This window comes from Nomascus leucogenys, chromosome 13, assembly GCF_006542625.1.
Source record: "Nomascus leucogenys isolate Asia chromosome 13, Asia_NLE_v1, whole genome shotgun sequence".
NCBI lineage: Eukaryota > Metazoa > Chordata > Mammalia > Primates > Hylobatidae > Nomascus > Nomascus leucogenys.
Window position 1 is genome coordinate 80215835 of NC_044393.1, and position 22530 is coordinate 80238364.

The 22530-nt window shown below is 42.3% G+C and overlaps 1 protein-coding gene across 2 annotated transcripts in view; it reads left to right on the forward strand.

Moving 5' to 3' along the window:
- The window catches only part of MKLN1 (muskelin 1), a 398537-nt gene that overhangs the window by 179522 nt on the left and 196485 nt on the right, over nucleotides 1-22530 (forward strand). The window lies entirely within an intron of this gene.

Below are 22530 nucleotides of genomic sequence, written 5' to 3' on the forward strand. Positions count from 1 at the left end.
TCTTATATTTTCTTAATTATCCCCTGCCTTTTCCTTTGTGGGGTGATCTGCAGCAGTTTCATCTGCACGTGGAATGGAGGACATGCTAAAAGTAAATGTAGGTTTGTTTTTTTTTCCTCCCCCAAGGAACTGCCTCAGTAGGAATGGGTGTTTCAGATATATCATTCTGTTACAGGTACAAAAAATTGTTTCCAGGAAACACTGCCATCATTATCTCTGAGAGGCAAGTCAGTAGAAATTGTTATTTTCCATTTACAGATGGACAAATGGAAGGTTTCTTTCTCATTTACCAATTACAGAATGTCCACTCTGTTTAAAGTACCGTGCTAAGATTTTTATGGGCTACAAAGATGTACAAGACAAGGTTCTTATTTCAAATAAAAATGTCATAATCTTATTTGGATAAAACAATATTTATATAACAAAAGAACTACAACTCAGGAGCATATAGTTTGAGGCATATGAGGGGTCCCAAAAGGAGCTCCAATGGGCCAGGCACGGTGGCTCACACCTGTAATCCCAGCACTTTGGAAGGCCAAGATGGGTGGATGGGTTGAGGCCAGGAGTTTGAGACCAGCCTGGGCAACATAACAAGGCCCAATATACACTTTTTAAAAAATTAGCTGGAAGTGGTGGTGCACACCTGTGGCCCAGCTTCTTGGGAGGCTGAGATGGGAGGATCGATTGAGCCCTAAAGATTGAGGCTGCAGTGAGCCACAATCATGCCATTGCACTCCAATCTGGGTAACAGAGTGAAATGAAACCCTGTCTCAAAACAAAACAAAACAAAAAGTACCAAAGGGAATATAAAAGGCAGGCAAAAGAATGTCCAGCTAAAGTGATCAGGTATATCATCCTGTCCCATCTGAGATGAATAGGTTTTGTGCTGGTTATTCTCCATCTGGCCCCTGTACTGGTTTTCTGTGACTGCCATAACAAATTACTACAAACTGGGTAGGTTAAAACAACGGAATTTTATTTTGTCACAGTTCCGGAGGCCAGAAGTCTGAAATCAAGTGTTGGCAGGGCCACACTCCTGAAAGCTCTGAGGGAGAATCTGTTCCTTGGTTCTTCCAGTGTCTGGGGGCCCCAGGCTTTCCTTGGCTTGTGGCCACTCCTCTGAGGTCACATTGCCTCCTCCTTTTATCTCTTAAAATTTCTGCTTCTCTCTTATGAGGATACATGTGATTGCATTTAGGGCCTACCACAGTGATCTAGGATAAGCTCCTCCTCCCAAGCTCCTGAACTTAGTCACATCTTTTGCCATGTAATGTAATATTCCCAGGTTCCAGAGATTAGGCTATGGGCGTGTTTTGTGGGGGAGGGGAGGAGAATATCATTCAACCCATTATAGCCCTGATATGGTTAGGCTTTGTGTCCCCACCCAAATCTCATCTTGAATTTTAATCCCCATAATCCCCACATGTCTGGGGAAAGACCAGTGGGAGGTGATTGGATCATGGGGGAGGTTTCCCCCATGCTGTTCTCGTGATAGTGAGTGAGTTCTCAAGAGATCTGATGGTTTTATAAGGGGCTCTTCCCCCTTTGCTTCTTACTCTTCTCTCTCCTGATGCCATGTGAAGAAGGTCCTTGTTTCCCCTTTGCCTTCTGCCATGATTGTAAGTTTCCTGAGGCCTCCCCAGCCATGTGGAATGGTGAGTCAATTAAACCTCTTGCCTTTATAAATTGCCCAGGCTCCAGTAGTATCTTTAAATTATAGCAGTGTGACAATGGATTAATACAAGCCCCATGTCCTTCTCTGCCACACTCTGTTCCCGACAAGGATGTTACCCCACAGATTTTATCCCCCGGGAGCCAGTGCCCTCTGGCTTACTGTTGGGTTTGTCCAATGACAGGCATCAGCAAGTATCAGAGGGTAGGAGGCAAAAGAGGTTGAGATATTTCTTCTCCTTTCCTCCCTGCTGTAGCGCCATGGGTTTGGCATTAGGTATGCCCCTTCACAGATCTAGCTCTTTCTGGACTCTGATAAACTATTTATCTCCAGGCCTGGACTTCTACTGCTACTTGATCTTGGGTGCCTCAGTATCCTCTTAAGTTCCTGCCACCCTCCCTACATCCTTGTAAATATCAAGTGCATCAAATGATTTTCAAAATCCCAGCACAATGTGCCTTCAGTTTCCTGCCATGATCTTGAGTGATAGAGATTCCAAGAAGCAAAAATTTAATTTTCAGAACAGAGAGATATACTCAGGTTACCTCAATCTAAACTTAAGACTAATACAAGCCCCATGTCCTTCTCTGCCATACTCTGGCAACGAGAAGCAGGAAGGTGATTCAGCACACAGTGCCGCCCTAGCAACTGGGTTATCTTGTGGGCTCTTCAGTAGTCAGTATCTGTTGCTTTGCACTCTAATTATCTGCTAGTATTGTGACTCTCCACTGCCCTTGCTGCTCAGTACTTTCTATTCTTTTCTCATCTCACAGTTTCTATTGCTGCATGCATTTTGCTGCCACATGACCTCAGCTTTCTTCCTTCTCTCTGTGTATCTTTTAGTTTCTGCCATTTCTAACTGCTGACTCCCTCTCTGTATTTCATATTCAACTCAACAAAAGAATCTGCCTGGTTTGGCTGTTCACCATCAAGTGCAGGTGGTTAGGCAGAGCCTTCTTTTAAAAAAAAAAATTATTTTTTTAAAGTTGAAATAAATGGGGGTCTCACTGTGTTGCCCAGGCTAGTCTTGAATTCCTGGGCTCAGGCAATCCTTCCACCTTGGCCTCCCAAAGTGCTGGTATTACAGGCAGGTGCCATCATGCCCGGCTAGCAAAGCCTTCTTGACAAATTATCTCATGGGCATAGATCTGATGCCCTAGATCAGGTGTCCCCACCCCTGGCCTAAATGGCTTTGTTTGGAATGGCAGAATAAATTGATACATAATTTGGTGTCCTGTCTATTAGAAACCTAAAAGGGGGTTTATGGGTGTGGCAGACATGATGACACTTGCAGGAAGTGGGGAAGGATGGTTATTAAAACCCACAAGTAGCCAGGTGTGGTGGCTCACGCCTGTGGTCCCAGCACTTTGGGAGACCAAGGTGGGAGGATCCCTTGAGACCAGGAGTTTGAGACCAGCCTAGCCAACATAGCGAGACCTCATCTCTACAAAAAATGAAAAAACAACCCCAACTGCAAATCCTTACCAATGGACTTTAATAAGCTACAGGATCTAGTTCCCACTTATTTCTTTTACTACCAGGAAGCAGCCACAGCATACTTTAGTGTTTAACAGCATGCATCACTAGAGACAGACCACCTGAGTTCCAATCCTAGCTCTATCACATGATGGCTGTGTCATTTGGGGGCAGTTATTTAACTTTCCTGTACCTCAGTTTCCTCATCTGGAAAAGATAAAATCAGTATCTACTTCATAGACTTGCTGGGAGAATTAGTTAATATCTTTCATGTGCTTCAAATAATGCTACTAGTAAGGGCTATTTAAGTGTTTGTTAAGTAAATAAAATATTCCCCCCATTCATTAATTCCAGCCACACTGGCCTCATTGCTGCACCTCCAGCAGGCCAAGCACACTTCTGACCAAGGGCCTTTTTTTGTGTGTGTGTGTTTTTAGTAGAGACGGGGTTTCACTGTGGTCTCGATCTCCTGACCTCGTGATCCGCCCGCCTCGGCCTCCCAAAGTGCTGGGATTACAACCGTGAGCCACCGCGCCCGGCCGACCAAGGGCCTTTTTGTTTGTTATTCTTCTAGGGGACACATGACCAATTTCCTTACCTCTTTCTATTCTTTCCCCAAATATTGTCTTTTAAATGATGACAGTGCTATTTAAAATTGCAATCCTCAGCCAGGTGCGGTGACTCGCACTTGTAATTCCAGCACTTTGGGAGGCCAAGGCTGGTGGATTACTTGAGGTCAGGAGTTCGAGACCAGCCTGACCAACATGGTGAAACCCCATCTCTACTAAAAATACAAAATTAGCCGGGCATGGTGGCGGGTGCCTGTAATCCCAGCTACTTGGGAGGCTGAGGCAGGAGAATCGCTTGAATCCAGGAGGTAGACGTTGCAGTGAGCCGAGATCGCACCATTGCACTCCAGCCTGGGCAACAAGAGCGAAATTCCATCTCAAACAGTAAATAAATAAAAATGAAATTGCAATCCTCTGTACACCCCTGCTTTATTTTTCTCATTATCACTTACCTACTTCTAATACTCTATGTAATTTGCAAATTTGTTTTTCACCTATCTCTCCCAACTAAAAGGTAAGCAAGGGCAGGGCTGTTTCATTCTCTGATGTATCCCAGGTGCCTAGAACATTGCATGGAACGTAATGGGCACTCATGCTCTTTGTGGAATGAATTAACAAACTGTATTCAGGTAAACAAAATTGGAATCTATTTTGAAGACTGATTTCTAAATGAGCTTTGTATGGTGCATGTGCAATGCCAAAGTTCTTCCCAAAAGTTGTTCTTTTAAACTGAATAGAGATGATCTCCCTTCCACAATATTGTTTATTTTAATAAACTGATTAGCCAACTGTCTTTTCTCCCTGAAGATATTTAAAGGTAAACTTTAGCTGAAACTTAGGTCAAATTCTCTTTAATTCCTAATGAACATACTTTGAATTAATGAGATAGGCCAACTCCTAATTAATTGCTGGTAGACTCTGTGGCACTGTGATTTACCCAACATGAGCTAAAAGCTATAGCCTATCATCAGGATATGGAAAGACAAGAACTAATAACACTGACTCTAGGTCAGATAAGTTGCTAGGCTTAAATCTGTGAGGCAAATATGATCATCACCATAGTACGGATAAACAAACCAAGGACCTAAATCACATATGTAATAGGTAATAGAGCCAGGATGCAAACCATCAGTTTCCGAGATCCATCCTTTTCCTCATATCTCATTTTATTTTTATTTATTTATTTATTTATTTGAGACAGAGTCTCACTCTGTCACCCAGGCTAGAGTGCAGTGGCGTGATCTTGGCTCACTGCAACCTCCACCTCCCAGGTTCAAGCAATTTTCCTGCCTCAGCCTTCCAAGTAGCTGGGATTACAGGCATGTGTCACCACACCCGGCTAATTTTTGTATTTTTAGTAGAGATGGGGTTTCATCTTGTTGGCGAGGCCAGTCTCGAACTCCTGACCTCAGGTGATCCACCCGCCTCAGCCTCCCAAAGTGCTGGGATTATGGGCATGAGCCACTGCACCCAGCTCATCCCATATCTCATTTTAAGCTTCAAATTTCTTATTTGTGATATGTAGTAGCAGTACTTATGTACAGAGTTGTGACAATTCAAAATAACATATATATAAAATGCAGAATACATATGTAATATATATAACACAGAATACAGCTTTCATTTATTTAATATATATACTATATATATAATACAGCTTTCATTTTATTTAACATATATAATGCAGAATGCAGTTTTCATTATGGCTGTACTTAGGAATGATGATGCGACTTTCCCTGTGGGGAATAATCATAGCTGCTCCAGTTGGATGACAGCAATAGGTTCTACAAAGATGAGTTAGTTGGAGTAGTCACATTAAAAAAAAAAAAAAAAGACATCTAAATTAAAAAAAAAAAAGTTTGAAAATAGGCCAGGCATGGCGGCTCACACCTGTAATCATGGCACTTTGGGAGGACGAGGTGGGAGGATCTCTTGAGACCAGGAGTTCGAGACCAGTCTGGGCCACATAGTGAGACCCCGCCTCTACAAAACAAATTTAAAAACTAGCCGGGTGTGGTGGCGTGTGCCTTGAGTCCTAGCTATTCAGGGGGCCAAGATGGGAGGATGGCTTGAGCATAGGAGTTTGAGGCAGTAGTGAGATATGACCATGACACTGCACTCCAGCCTGGGCAACAGAGCCAGGCCCTGTCTCTAAAATAAGAATAATATAGAGTTGACCTTACGGACTCTCACTAGTCAAATTTGAGGCAAGTTGATCATGAAAGTGTTGTTTGTATGGTTGTATAAAAATGATAGTTTTTTTGCAAAGCAAAAGCTATGCATTCAAAGTGATTTAAAAAGTTGGGGAAGCAAAGAAAGTAGGCGAGAATGCCAGCTAATAAATGTTGAGAAAATGACGATGCTTAAGAAAAACACTGTTGTGCAATCCCCAAGGATCATCTGTAGATGATAAAGCCATTAAGTGAAAGGTTAATGGATATTAGGGCTCGAATCATGTCCCCCCAAAAAAGATATGTTGAAGTTCTAATCCCTGGCACCCCAGAATGTGCCCTTATTTGGAAATAGCGTTGCGGCAGAAATAATTAGTCAAGATACTGGAGTACGGTGGGCTCCTAATCCAATCTGACTGCTGTCCTTATAAGAAGACCAGGGAGAATGCCATGTGAAGATCAAGGCTGGATTGAGGCATTGTAGCTGCAAGCCAAGGAATGCCTAGGGCTACCAGAGGCTGGAATAGGCGAGGATGTTCCCTTGCAGGTTTCAGAGGGAGCATGGCTCTGCCAACACATTCTTTTCCTACTTCCAGCTTCCAGACAATACATTTCTGTTTTTTAAGCCACCCAATTTGTGAGTACTTTGTTACCATAGCTCCAGGAAATTAATGGGGAACAGGACTGACACAGTGCACCAAAGCATCATCCCACATATGTAAAAGATAGAGCTCGCCAAAGGAGGGATTTGTTAGTTACCACTTAATCAAGTTTCAAGCTTAACAGCACTAATAGTGGGACAACCCGACATTGTATATCTCCCAATATGATGCAGTAAGAGGTACACAATATCACTTTGATAGACTGATTGCAATAGGAGGTTGAGTTTATTTCGCTACCATTTACCTCTGGGCTGGCTTTGTCACTTGCTTTTGCCAACAAAATGCAGTTGAAGTGACAGAGTGCCAGCTGTAAACCTAGGCCTCAACAGAGGCTTCTACATTCTTTCAGACCCTGCCTTTTCCGTGAGAACACGCCAGGGCTAGCTTGCTAAATGTGATAGGCTAATGGAACTGAGCCCAGTCATCCCAGCCGAGATCATCCTAGACTGACCAGCTCCTAGTCAACTTACCAAATGGCTTGGATGCATGAATCACTCCAGCCAAAATCAGCTGAGCCCAGTCCAGAGCAGCAGAACTACCTAGCCAACGGTTCTTAATATCGTGCCACTGAATTTTGGGATGGTTTGTTATGCAGTAATAGCTAATGGTTATAGTTATCTATGTTGTAATTTTTGCATTAGTTTAAATGCAAACCGATCATGAGGAAACAATCAGAGAAATGTACAGTGAGAGACATTCTGCAAAACAACAGGACTAGATGCTACAAAAGAGTAAGTGCCGGCTGGGCACCAGCTCACACCTATGATTCCAACACTTTGGAAGACAGAGGTGGGAGGATCACCTGAGGCCAGGAATTCCAGACCAGCCTGGGCAACATGGTGAGACCCCATCTCTACAAAAAATAAAAAATTAGCTGGGTGTGGTGGTGTGCATCTGTAGTACCAGCTACTCCAGAGGCTGAAGTGAGAGGATCACTTGAGACCAGGAGTTTGAGGCTGCAGTGAACTATGATCACGCCACTGCTCTCCAGCCTGGGCAATAGAGTGAGACCCTGTCTCTAAATTAATTAATTAATAATAATAAAAGTCAGTGTCATGAAAAGCAAATAAAGTAGGGAAATGGTTCTTGATAGTCTAGAAAAGGGTTTTCCAATTTAGGTATTAAATGACATTTTGGATTAGGTCATTCTTTGTTGTGGGGGTCTGTCCTGTGTATTCAAGCTCTTTAGCAGGCATCCCTGGTCTCTAGATACTAGATACCAGTAGCACCCCCAGTCATGACAATCAAAAATGTCTCCAAGCATTGCTAAAAGTCCTCCTTGGGGCACTGGACTAGAGAAACGGAATCAAATGCAATGTATGGACCTTGTTAATACCTTGGATCAAAGGTTATGTAAAAGACATTTGGGATGAATGAAGAAATCTTAATATGAACTTAAAGATGTTATTACTGAATCACTGTTAATTTTCCCAGGCCTGAAAATGGAACTGTAGTAATGGAGGAGAATGCGCTTATTCTTAGCAGATGTATGCTGAATTATTTTAAGTGAATAACTAAAATATTCAACTTACTTTCTAATGCGTCAATGGTTTAAAATGTATATTTACAGAAAGAGATAAAGCAAAAGTGAAAAAAGTGTTAATAATTGGTGAATCTAGGTGAAGAGTATAGGCACATTCCTTGTACTATTCTTCCATCTTTGTGGGTCTGAAAATTTTCAAAATAAAAAATTGGGAAAGAATGAGTTTATTGCATCTGTACTGCCTGGCTCTTCATTAATCTAATGTGATAGAAGGAGGAGGCTTGTTTTAAATGAATCGGAGTGCTCATTTTGTGTTGCCTGGGAAATGAGCTAGCTCAAACCAGGTGTGGAGTGCTAGGGCCGAGGAAGGGGGTTTCTCCCAGCCTGAGAAACTGTACACAAGCTCATCTTCCCAAGGGACCACTGTCTTCCTTTCCCTTGTGTAACATTCCACAGAACCCAAAGTCTAGATGCTGGGCAGCTTGTGTGTGTTTCCCAGATATCTCTGGTAAACAGCTGACAATAAATTCCAGGCTGCCTGATGCCAAGATAATCTGATTATTCCTTTCATGATAAGGCTGCTCTCACACTTGCTACATACAAAAAAGAGACCCAAAGAAGGACAGAGTTCCCTTCCTTGGAACACAAACCATCTTGTGAGGCTAGCAGGTCACCCAGAGGACGATGGGAGGATGGGGTCCCTGTGCCTTCCCTTCTCTTAATGACTTTCCCTTTGTAAGTTTTCTCTTTCCACAGAAAAACCTAATTTCTTAACCTCTACCACGTGACAGGGGAATTCAAATCAAGCTCTGGTGCATTAAAATGGCAACTGCAAAGAGACCCATTTTGCAAAGAGCTAATGTTTATTTTTTTTAATTTTAATTTTTGCTCTTATTTTTATTTTATTTTATTTTGTAAAGACAGAGTGTCACTATGTTGCCCAGGCTGGTCTCAAACTCCTGGGCTCAAGCAATCCTCCCACCTTGGTCTCTCAAAGTGCTGGGATTATGGGCATGAGCCACCATGCCCAGGCAAGAGCTAACATTTAAAACACAGGCAGAACTCAGAAACCAAAAAGATAAATGCTGATAAACGCATTGTGTAAAACATTTAAAACCTTTATATGGAAGAATAAAAATGACAACAAGAAGAAAACACCATGAATAGAGCCAAAGACAAATGACACAGTAGAAAAAGTTGCAATCCAACAGAAAAAGTGCTTATTTCTTTATTTTACTAAAAGATCTTACAGTTTTATGAGGGAAAAAATGAAAAGAAAAAATGCATAAAGAATAGGAACAAATATTTCATACAAATAGAGTGGCAAAAAGCCAGGTGTGGTAGTCCATGCCTATAATCCCAACACTTTGGGAGGCCAAGGCGGGAAGATCACTTGAGCTTAGGAGTCTGATACCAGCCTGGGCAACACAACAAGACCTTGTCTCTACTAAAAATAAAATAAATTAACTGGACATGGTGTTACTTGCCTGTAGTCCCAGCTTCAAGGGAGGCTGAGGCAGGAGAACTGCTTGAGCCTGGGAGATGGAGGCTGCAGTGAGTCGTGATTGCGCTACTGCACTCCAGCCTGGGTACCAGAGCAACGTCCTATCCAAAAGTAAAAAAGGAAAAAAACACTTGAAAAAATACTTAGCTTCATTAGTGCTTAGAAAAATGCAGGTCACAACAACGTGATACCATTTTTACCTATGAGTGACAAAAATTTTTAAATTCAATAAAACTTAGTTTTGGCAAAGTTACAGTGAAACTTACACTGTCGATGAATATAAAGGAACAACTTTTTTGGCAGTTACAATTTGGGAACATGTAACCCAATTTAAATGTACATATATTTTGATCCAGCAATTTCATTGAAAGGAATTTATCCTGCAGAGAGAGTCATACAAGTCCCCAATGACATGTGTATAAGGATATTCATGGAAATGTTGTTTATAATAATAGCGTAAGTAGAAATGATTTAAATGTTCATCAGTTAGGCAACAAATAAATTTATGGCTCATCCAGTGATTAAAACATCTACATGTGCTATTATGGAAATATTTCTGCTATATTACTAAATGAACAAAGCAAGGTATAGGATGCTATATATTATTTGCTCTGTGTAAACATGCAGTCTATTTTATATATCTTAATATGGAAAAAATACACCAGAAATAATTAACAGTGCTTGCCTTGTGATAAGAGTGGGAAGGAGATTTTTCCCTTCCACTTTAAACCAGTTTGAAGTTTCAATTTACAGTTGCCCCTTGAAGAACATGGGTTTGAATTGCATGGGTCCACTTGTGTCTGGATTTTTTAAAACCAAACTCAGAGAAAAAATACAGTAGTTGGCTCACACCTGTAATCCTAATTACTTGGGAAGCTAAAGTGTGAGGATTGCTTGATGCCAGGAGTTTGAGACCGGCATAAGCAACATAGCAAGACCCCATCTCTTTATTTATTTTCATTTTTATATATTTATTTATTTTGAGATGAAGTCTCACTCTGTACCCAGGCTGGAATGTAGTGGCATGATATCAGCTCACTGCAGCCCCAACCTTCCAGGCTCAAGCCATCCTCCCACCTCAGCCTCCCAAGTAGCTGGGACCACAGATGGGTGCCACCATGCCCAGCTAATTTTTTTGTATTTTTGGTAGAGATGGAGTTTCACTGTGTTGCCCAGGCTGATCTCAAACTCATGGACTCAAGTCATCCACCTGCCTCAGCCTTCCAAAGTTCTAGGATTACAGGCATGAGCCACCGCACCTGGCCAAGACCTCATCTCTTAAAAAGGTATATATACAGGCCAGGTGTGGTGGCTCACGCCTGTAATCCCAGCACCTTGGGAGGCCGAGGAGGGCAGATCACGAGGTCAGGAGATTGAGAACAGCCTGGCTAACACGGTGAAACCCTGTCTCTACTAAAAATACAAAAAATTAGCTGGGTGTGGTGGCGGGCACCTGTAGTTCCAGCTACTTGGGAGGCTGAGGCAGGAGAATCACTTGAACCCGGGAGGCGGAGGTTGCAGTGAGCCGAGATCGTGCCACTGCACTCCAGCCTGGTGACAGAGCGAGACTCTGTCTCAAAAAACAAAATATATATATATATATGTGTGTGTGTGTGTATATCTAATATCTATATATTAGATATATAGATATCTATATATCTAATATAGAGACAGTATTTGCAGATGCAAAGCCCAAATATCTTGAGGGCTGACTTTTTGTATCTGCAGGTTCTATATGGCCAACTGCAGGGCTTGAGTATGTGTAGATTTTAGTATATATAGGGGCCCTAGAACCACTCCCCCCAAGTCTACTGAGGGATGATATAATTTTTATTATGGTCATGTATTACTTTTACAATGGAAAAGAAATGCACAGATTGTGCCTTGGAACAACTTTCAAAATGTCATTCAGTGCTCCTTATGATGCTTTTGAAACAGGACAAGGTTGTGTGCAGGGTAAATTGTTTTTAGCTGGAGATGCGAATATGCAAATGGTACTGATCCATTGCAACTAGAAGTGTGAATTTTAGAACCTAGGAAGATTGGATCAGAGCAGTTACCAAGTTCATCCTTGAAGCAGCTCATGTTCAGCCTTTAGCCAGACTCCTATTGGAAAGCCCAGCAAGGGAAAAATAATGTAATAGGAAATTTTCTTTCTCCTTCTCTTTCTTTGCCTCTTTGTGGAATTTCTTCAGGAACATGCAAGTTAAGATATACACATGACGGCAGGGCGCGGTGGCTCACGCCTGTAATCCCAGCACTTTGGGAGGCCGAGGCGGACGGATCACGAGGTCAGGAGATCAAGACCACGGTGAAACCCCGTCTCTACTAAAAATACAAAAAATTGGCCGGGCGTGGTGGCGGGCGCCTGTAGTCCCAGCTACTCGGGAGGCTGAGGCAGGAGAATGGCGTGAACCCAGGAGGTGGAGCTTGCAATGAGCCGAGATGACGCCACTGCACTCCAGCCTGGGTGACGAGCGAGACTCTGTCTCAAAAAAAAAAAAAAAAAAGATATACACATGACTCAGAGGTACTGAGATATGAAAAAAATTTGCCAAGGTGCTTGGATGATTCTTCCTCTTTACAAATGCATCATATTTGTGCCTGGCTGGTCCTCTTTAAAGCACCCAAGGTATTAATCTGAGAGGACAGCCTCTATCAGGGGAACATTTTTTTGTTCTCAGTGAAGTGGCACATTCAGTTCCTTGTGCAGGCTCACTCAATTTCCATTAGTCATTTCACAGCTGTATCTTGGGAAGAGAAAATTTCAAATACTTTTGGCTGATTTCACAAGTAAACAAAAAACAAGGCCTTCCCTCTTTTCTCACAGATCTTGTTTGTTTACAGTTTTCAAGTCAATAAAACACGCCTGTCTTTGTAGATGTTCCTGAGTGTTTTAGTTGTCTGCTGACCTATCTGCCTGGCTTCCACTCTACTCTTGTACCTAGATTTGTTGCCCTCATGTTGCAGGTGAATGCTGGACCACCCACTCTAGTTTGTTATTAAATCGATGGTGCAATTTTTGTTTGGTAGTTTAGTTTTCTAAGGTTGTTCATGGACAGCATTTAGAAATGAGGGTCAACTATCAAACAAAATACTGGATCCGATCATAGGTTTGTTATTTTTTAAGTTGTTTAAGGGCATCAGATTAGCACTTTGGGAGGCCGAGGTAGGAGGAGCACTTCATGCCAGGAGTTTGAGACCAGCTTGGGCAACAACAGCGAGATTCTCTCTATTGTTTATAAAATTAAAACTTTTGAAAAAGGACATTAGATGAGTGCACAAATTTGTTATTATAGAGTCACTATGAATACTGAAGATGCACACACAGGGATCGTTATTGTAGGGTGGTTTGTGACAGCTGGCCCTGTTTTAGTTATTTCCTCAAGAAGACACTTGAACAATTATTGCAATGCCTCCTCTCTGTAATTACAATAATAATCATGATGATTTTGCAACTGAATATTCAATTCAGGGTGTATACACTCAACTACTGTTTTTAGCTTGTTTCTCTTTTTACACTGATGTCAGCTGCTGTTGTCAGAATTGAACAGAGAACCATTTTTCTGATGAAGGTCAATGAACTACATGAAAAAAGTAATGTGGGGCCAATACAGGGAATTATAAGAAAAATAATTACAGTTAGGATTTAAGGAGTGCCAACTATGAGCTAGTTTTTTTTCTCCTTGGAGAGAGAAATATAATATTTTCAGCACTTATCTGCTTTTAAAACTAACAGAATATCTCATTTAACCCTTTTCCCATTTAGAAAAAAAGTGTAGCTTGCTGCCAGCACTCATTTAATTTTACATAAACATGCTCTTTGAGGCTGAAGCAAATCTGACTGATCTTCAATGTGAAAATAAAATATAAAAACTGTTCTTAGAGTTAATTCTAAACAGAACATCAGAATCATCTGAATCATCAGAATTGTCTATTTCAGAGAAATGGGATTCATCAAATGAATCTTTGGCCAACTGTTCGTTAACGATGTTAACATCGCACATAGGAATGCTACGTTTTCTAGGATTTGACATTTTCGGCAATTGAGAATTACTGTATTTTGTAAATGGAAATACCACCTCTAAAAATAGAATGCTATGAACAGAATGATGTCTTTTGTTTCCAAAGTCAATATACTAGAGCGATGTGAAAATAATAATAAAAGCAAGATATTTTGTGGCAAAGTTATCTCGGGGAAAATGCTGCAGCCACAAGCGCTGCTGGTGAATATTCTTGGGGCAAATGAGAAAAGGGTTAATAATTATAACTATCTGACAATGCTTTTGCTTCATATTGTAGCCAGTTAAGGAGCTGGAAGTGGGAAAGATGATGAAGCAGAGAAGAGAGGTGTGTAATTGTGGGTAAGGGGTAGAGAATAGAGACTAAAGGAAAATAAGACACAGAAGGAATAGTGAGGTGCAGAGGGTAAGAAAGAAATACAAGAAATAGATGGAATGAGAATGACAATGACGAGGTTGGAGAGCAAGTGAAGGAGACGGCAGGCAGGAAGGGAGAGAAAGGGGAAGAGAAAAATGGCTGGAGAGTGGGGAGAGAGACAAGTTTGGAGGGTGGGAAAAAAAGCATTTATGTTTGTTTTTAAGATCAATGTGGGGCTGGGGGCGGTGGCTCATGCCTGTAATCCCAGCACTTTGGGAGGCCGAGGCAGGTAGATCACTAGAGGCCAGGAGTTCAAGACCAGCCTGGACAAGATGGCAAAACACTGTCTCTAGTAAAAAAAAAAAAAATTAGCCAGGTCTGCTGGGGCACACCTGTAATCCCAGCTACTCCAGAGGCTAAGTCAGGAGAATCGCTTGAACTCCGGAGAAAGAGATTGCAGTGAGTTGAGATCGCACCACTGCACTCCAGTGTGAGGTGACACAGTGAGACCCTGTCTCAAAAAAAAAAAAAAAAAAGAAAGAAAGAATGTGGAATCTCTAGAGCATGGCATTCATACCACCATCACCTGTTACTGGTTCTCTCTCTTTGAAACACTGATTAGCCACTGTTCATAACTCTGTAGGTACTCAAATCATTTTAACTGTAGACCTGATGGATACGGTGGGAAGACAGAAATGGAAATCTTACAAGGTGGATGTTTATGCTGGCTGCCATTGCAGTATTTGGTTTCTTCATGCTGGCTTTTCGGGAGAAATTCCAAAGGGAGGAGGTGAGCTCAGCTGTCAGTTACAAGCAGCTTCCTGCCTCTTCTTATCCTAAGACTTAATGTGGGAAAGTCTCAATCTTGGCTGTACATAGACATCTTTTGAGGAACATACAAAAATTTTGATACCTATGGTAGATAAAAGAAAAGTTGATGCCTAGGACCCACCCCTAATATGTAATTGGTTTGGGATGTGGGGTGAGGATTTTTAAAAGTTCCCTGTGTGAAGCCATGGGCGAGAACTGCTGCTCAGAGGCTTCACTATGAATATGTTCACCAGAGAATCCCATTATAACACTGATTATTTTGGGGGCTATGACATCAGTGAACCAAACATTCAGTTGGATAAAACTCAGCCAAAGGCCAGAGGTTCTCAACCTTTGTGCTATACATGTAGTAACTGGCATAGCTGTGAAATGCCCGTGGAGCTGTGGGAAGAAGGAGATCCTCTTGAGGCTTATTTGGAACTCTGCAGGAAGAAAAGAAATCATCAACATAAGAAAGGTCTCTATTAAAAAATTATGTTCGAGAAATACTGAACTTGATTTCAACTTTATGAGGGCATCTACTGTCTCTTGGAAGGCAGACTTCAATTGTCCTTTTCAGATTAACCTGAAATCAGTCCAGGGAACCTGGAGAAATGGTTTGCTTCTTTTCTGCTTGTTTGTTATGGCCTATAGCTCAGTTCATTCCTTGTCACATAGGACAGCCCTGTGTTTTCTTGCCCTCTGACCTGCTCTCCAAACTTCCAGAATATGGTTCTTTTCAGGAGTGAAGCTATCTAGGATTTGCTATCACCAGGCTCTCCTACCTCTGTCATTCCCCCGTTCTCTCTGTTGCAGTAACACTGAAACTTATTTAACCTGCCCATCACCTGTGCTGATATTTTCAAGGGAAAGAGGTGGAGATAGAAGCTATCCCACCAGCCCCATCCTTTGATGCCAGGTAACATGCACAATATTTCCATTTAGAGTGGCCTTCTGGAACCAAAACTCCCAAACTGGGAAGGGATTCTAATATGACAACTTTCATGTGAAATAGTTAAAGTTTAATTGACAATCCCACAGGGCCAATACCTATAGGAGGATGGGATTCTTTCTAGATGATTGTGTTATAACTCTAGGGATAGCGTTCATTAGGAAATATGGTATTTGGCCTGTGGCCTTATGGAAATAATACTATTTCTATCACCTCTATTATATTTTACATTCCAACCCTTTCTGAATGCTCCATGTATATTAATTCATTTAGCATCTGACTACTCCATTGTGAGCTCCTCAATAACCAGGTGTACACCCAGCCCCTGACTCATGGGAGGTGACCTATAGATGTTCACTGAATAAATGGATGAAAGTTTAACCAATCCAAGTGGAAGCAGGGGAAAAATGAAAGGAACTAGTTCTGTCTCCTTCACAAAGACGAGGCTGACGATCTGACTTGTGGTGATGGGAGAAAAGTGTGGAAGATCTTGACTTAACATTTCTACCTGGAGCGCTGGGGTACTCTTTTTCTGAGCCAATTTCATTCTTCCCAAAAGGCCGTTTGGTTCCAAATACACTAGGCATCAGCGTTAATTGCTTTTCTGAAATATCATTTTGTCAGCTTCGTTTAGATGTGGTAATTTGCAAAGCAACCCCCAGCAGTTGACAGTTCATCCATAGCTGAGTGGTGTTCAGACATTTCCTGGGATTCCTGCCCGCCTTCTATGCAGCTGGCAGTGTTTGCCAAACCGGGATATGTGCTCAACCGGGATTAACTTGGAACCAGTAGTGCTTTGTTGTGTCTGAGATTTTTTAAAATTCTGAAAGGGTGAAGGCCCAGCCATTAGTCCAGAAAACAAAAGTGCAGTAACTTATAATTTAAGAATTAGCAGGTGCTTCAAGATGACCTAGTCCACACTGGGTGGATGAGGAAATTATGGTTTTGGCAGGTTCAATGAGAAGGTCAGCTCGCTGGTCACTGAGAGGCCAGGTCTACAATCTGTATTGTTTGCGTGGTACCAAACTGTGTCCTGGGGTCTCTAGATTTATGCTTGTGTGGATGTGTTTCAGCTACTGTTTCTTTTTGAAGCTCTTTTTCCCTGGCCAGAGACTTCCTGAACCTCCTTCATACATGTTTCAAGGTCACAGCCCAGACCAAAGTGTTTACGAAAAAAACTAAGCACTTATAAAGAGGAATTATTGCCAGCTCCTGAACTCCCAATGCCCCAGCTCCAACTAAGCTCTGCAAACCAAGGAAGGGATGAAGTGGTCTTTGGAACCAGGAATTTCTTGGTTTGGATGCCAATAGGAAAACGGATGAATTCTGTCTGATTTCTGCAGCAGGCGGAGGCTGCAGCTGCTGTTGCTGCCACCTCCTGGGAGAAGACAGACCTTAACTTCATACCTGAAGCCAGCCTCAGTGTTCACCTGTGTCTTGGGCAAAGGGCCCATTGGGGCAGGACTGAAACTACTTTCTCCTGGAAAATAAAAGGAATAGCCCCTTACTCAACAAACAGAACCCTGGTATTCTTTGCTTTTTGTTTGTTCGTTTTGGCAATGTTATGCTTGAAGAAATAATCTCAAACAATGACAAAGTTGTAATGAGTTAATACCGGAACCATGAGAGAGCAGAAATAAGATTGAGGCAGAACCATTTGTTTTAGGAAAGTATCAGAGATTTCATCTCTTGGACTTCTGAATCCTGGGGTGATGTTAGAAATGCATGCACTTGAGAATTGTATGATACAGAGGACGCATGAATTTGGTGAGACTCCAAGAGTCTCGGTTTACTTGTGGGGCTGTTATGAAGATTAATTGAGATAATGCATGTAAGTTCCTCATATGAGAAATGTTCAATGTGAATTATTTTGAGGCAAGTTCACTCTTATATCCCCGTCATGATTTTCTATATTTACGGACCAAAAAAACTGACCAACAGCCCAATGCCTTTAATTCTTTCTAGTCTTCTGATTTATAGATGATCCCTAAGCAAACTCCTTTTATTTATTTAAACATAATAATGCACTAGTGAGAAGAAATTCAGGAGGAACTAGGAGATTCAATTTAAAAAATATTTCTTGAGTACCTATTATGTGCTGTATGTGTACAATATAGGTATAGGCCTCAAAAATGTCCCATGAAGTGCATTAGGAAGACCAGGCACAGTGGCTCATGCCAGTAATCCTAGCACTTTGGAAGGCTGAGGCGGGAGGATCTCTTGAGGCCAGGAGTTTGAGACCAGCCTGGGCAACATAGGAAGACCCTGACTCTACAAAAAAATAAAGAGGCCCACGCCTGTAGTCCTAGCTACCCAGGAGGCTGAAGAGGTAGGATCACCTGAGCCTAGGAATTCAAGGTTGCAGTGAATTATGATCATGCCACTACTGCACTCCAGCCTTGGCAACAGAGTGAGACTCTGTCTCTAAAAACAAAACAAAACAAAAAAGCACATTTGGAAAGTGATTGAGAACTGGGGACTTGGGTTCTAGATTGAGATGTGTAAACAGCCTGCTTGTGTAAATGACCTTAGGCATGGCAGCTAACATATTTGGATATTAGTTTCTTCATCTGTTGCATAATAATATCATAAAAGGAAATGCTTTTATTTACAGCAGAGCTTGCCTAGGGGATAGCGCATTGAATTCTGTGTTGTGCTTCAACTGTCCTTCAACAGTTAGCGCTGTTAAAGAAAACATGAATTTTGAGTGATCCTGTTAAGCTGAAGGAAAACCCTTATAGGACCTATCTGAAGACTTTTTTCCCATGAAATATGGGTCTTGTTTTAACCAATCACATATAGAGCTGTGGATTTACTCTGGCCTATTTGGAGTGTTTGTTTTTCATCCTTTGCTGTGGTTTGAATGTTTGTGTCCCCTCCAAAATTGATCTTGAAAAATTCCCAATGCAACAACATTAGGAGTTGGGGACTTTAGGATGTGGTTAGGGAATGATGCTCTGTCCTCAGGAATGGGATTAGTAACCTTATAAAAGGGCTGGAAGGAGCTAGCTAGGCCCCCTTTTTGCCCTTCCATCCTTTCCACCATGTGAGGACACAGCCATCCGTCCCCTCTGGAGGATGCAGCAACAAGGCATCATCTTGGAAGCAGGGAGACTGGGCCCTCAACAGACACTGAACCTGCGTGCGCCTTGATTGTGGACCTCCAACCACCAGAACTGTGAGAAATGAATTTCTATTCTTTATATGTTACCCAGTCTCAGTTACTTTGTTATAGAAGCATGAACAGACTCAGCCTTAAATAGCATAGCAACCATGAAACCCCTTCCTAACAATTAAAAACACACGCTTTTTGCCCTCAGCCAACTGGTGCGTTCCTTTGCCTGAAAAATAAACTCAACTGTGTTTGTTTTGCTTTATTAACTTTGGTGGCCTTTAGTAATATTATTATTTGACAATTTGAACCATACTTTAGAGTTTACTTGGTTCCCATATAGCAACTTATTTGGGAAGAAATGTGATGCAATCCAACAGGATGGGCTTTTGAACCAAAAATATTCTGGGTCTGTCAGTGATTAGCTCTATTTCCTTGGATAAGTCATTGTATCAGTCAAGGTCCCAGTCTCTGCCTAGAATTCTTTCTGTTCAGGCTTTATGGGGGTAGCTCTTCATCATTGTACTAGTTTAAGTATTACCTTCTTAGAGAAGTTTTCTTTACCATCCAATCTAAAAATTACCCTCGTTTAGTCTCTACATAACACAGACTAAAATTATCTGGTGAACTTATTTATTATATTTTATTTTGCCCCACCAGAATATTAGCTGTATGAAGTAGGGCCCTTGTATGGCCTGTCTGCTTACCCCTGGCACATCACAGCCTTTCCATAAATATATGTTGCAAGAAAAAGAGAGTGGATAGTGACAAACCAAACACAATGAGTTATTCTCTATCTCAGGGAAATATTTAATATGGATACACATACTGAAAGGCATTGGAGAGTGATATGGTTTGGCTCTGTGTCCCCACTCAGATCTCATCTCAAATTATAATCCCCACGTGTCAGGGAAAGGACCTGGTGGGAGGTAACTGGATCATGAGGACGGATTTCCCCTATTCTGTTCACGTGATAGTGAGTTCTCAGGAGAGCTGATGGTTTAAAAGTGTGGCACATCCCCCCATGCTCTCTCCCTCCTGCCACCTTGTAAAGAAGGTGCTTGTTTCTCCTTCACCTTCCACCATGATTGTTAAGTTTCCTGAGGCCTCCCCAGCCATGTGAAACTGTGAGTCAATTAAACCTCCTTTCTTCATAAATTACTCAGTCTCAGGTAGTTCTTTACAGCAGTGTGAGAATGGAGTAATACAGAAAATTGGTACCAGGAGTGGGGCACTGCTATAAAGATACCTGAAAATGTGGAAGTGACTTTGGAACTGGATTATGGACAAAGGTTGGAACAGTTTGGAGGGCTCAGAAGAATACAGGAAGATGTGGGAATATTTGGAACTTCTGAGAGACTTGTTGAATGGTTTTGACCAAAATGCTGATAGTGATATGGACAATGAAGTCCAGGCTGAGGTGGTCTCAGATAGAGATAAGGAACTCACTAGGAACTGGAGCAAAAGTCACTCTTGCTATGCTTTAGCAAACAGACTGGTGGCATTTTGCCCCTGCCCTAGAGATCTGTGAAGCTATAAACCTGAGAAAGATTATTTAAGGTATCTAGCAGAAGAAATTTCTAAGCAGCAAAGCACTGAAGATGTGATCTGACTGTTTATGAAAGTGTACAGTCATATGCGTTCACAAAGAGATGATCTGAAATTGCAACTTATGTTTAAAAGGAAAGCAGAGCATAAAAGTTTGGAAAATTTGCAGCCTGACCATGTGGAAGAATAGAAAAACTCATCTCCTGGGGAGAAATTCAAGCTGCCAGCTGCAAAAATTGGCTAAGTAAAGAAGAACCAAATGTTAATCGCCAAGACAATGCAGAAAATGTCTCCAGGGCATTTCAGAGACCTTCATGGCAGCCCCTCCCATCACAGGCCCAGAGGCCTAGGAGGGAAAAATGGTTTCATGGGCTGGTACCAGGGCCCCACTACTCTGTGCAGGCTTGGGACATGGCACCCTGCATCCCAGCCACAGTTGGGGGATGCAGGGTGCCTTGCCCATTTTAGCCACAACTATAGCTACAGTTGTGGCTAAAAGGGGCCAAGGTACAGCTTGGGCTGTTGCTCCAGAATGTGCTGCCCCACGCCTTGGTGGCTTCTATGTGGTGTTGGGCCTGCAGGTGTGCAGAAGGCAACAGTTAAAAGTTTGAGAATCCTCCGCCTAGATTTCAGAGGATGTATGGAAACACCTGGATATCCAGGCAGAAGTCTACTGCAGGGGTGGAGCCCCCATGGAGAACCTCTACTAGGGCAGTGCAGAGGGGAAATGTGGAATGCAAGCTCCCACATGGAGTCCCCACTGGGGCACTACCTAGTGGACCTGTGAGAAGAGGACAACCATCCTTCAGGCCCCAGAATGGCAGATCCACCAAGAGGTTGTACTGTGCACCTGGAAAAGCTGCAAGAACTCAAGGGCAGCCCATGAAAGCAGCTGCAGGGGCTGTACCCTGCAGAGTCACAGAAGCGGAGTGACCTAAGGCCTTGGGAGCCTATCTCTTGCATCAGCATGCTCTGGATATGAGACATGGAGTCAAAGGAGATTATTTTGGAGCTTAAAGATTTAATTACTGCCAAGTTTCAGACTGGCAGTGGGGCCTGTGGCCCCTCTGTTTTGGCCAGTTTCTCCATTTAGAATGGGAGCATTTATCCAATACCTGAACCCCTATTGTATCTTGGAAGTAACTAACTTTTTTTTTTATTTTACAGGCTCCTAGGCAGAAGGGACTTACCTTGTCTCAGAAGAGACTTTGGACTGTGACCTTTTGAGTTAATGCTGGAATAAGACTTTCGGGGACTGTTGAGGAGGAATAATTGTATTTTGCAATTTGAAAAGGACACGAAATTGGGGAGGGGCCAGGGGCAGAATGATATGGTTTGGCCCTGTGTCCCCACCCAAATCTTATCTCAAGGGAGGGAACTGCTGGGAGATGAATGGGTCATAGGGGCAGATTTCCCCCATGCTCTTCTCATGATGTGAGTGAATTCTCATGAGATCTGATGGTTTAAGTGTTTGAGACTTCCCTCACTGGATCTCTCTCTTCTCCTGCCTTGTGAAAAAGGTGCTTGCTTCTCCTTTGCCTTCCACCATGATTATAAGTTTTCTGAGGCCTCCCCAGCCATATTGAACTGTGAGTCAATTACACCTCTTTTCTTCATAAATTACCCAGTCTCACGTAGTTCTTTTTTTTTTTTTTTTTTTTTTTTTTGAGATGGTATCTTGCTCTGTCAGCCAGGTTGGAATGCAATGGCATGATTTTGGCTCACTGCAACCTCCATCTCCCGGGTTCAAGTGATTCTCCTCTCTCAGCCTCCCAAGTGGCTGGGATTACAGGCATGCATCACTATGCCCAGCTAATTTCTATATTTTTTGGTAGAGACAGGGTTTCACCGTGTCGGTCAGGCTGGTCTTGAATCCTGACCTCAGGTGATCCACCCCCCTTGGCCTCCCAAAGTGCTGGGATTACAGGCATGAGCCACCACGCCCAACCTAGGTAGTTCCTTATAGCAATGTGAGAATAGACTAATACAGATTTTACTCTCTGTAAAGACGGTAGCTTGTGGGGGATGATAAGACAACTGGGTCACTAGAGCTGTTGTGTCACCATAGCTGCTGTTATGCCTAAAAAAATGATGAACCATTGTCCAGTTTCCTATAAGGTTCAATATGTCTCAATGTTTGAATTGCAAGGGAACTAGAGAGATTATAATTTCTAGGCTTTCCCTGTGTACC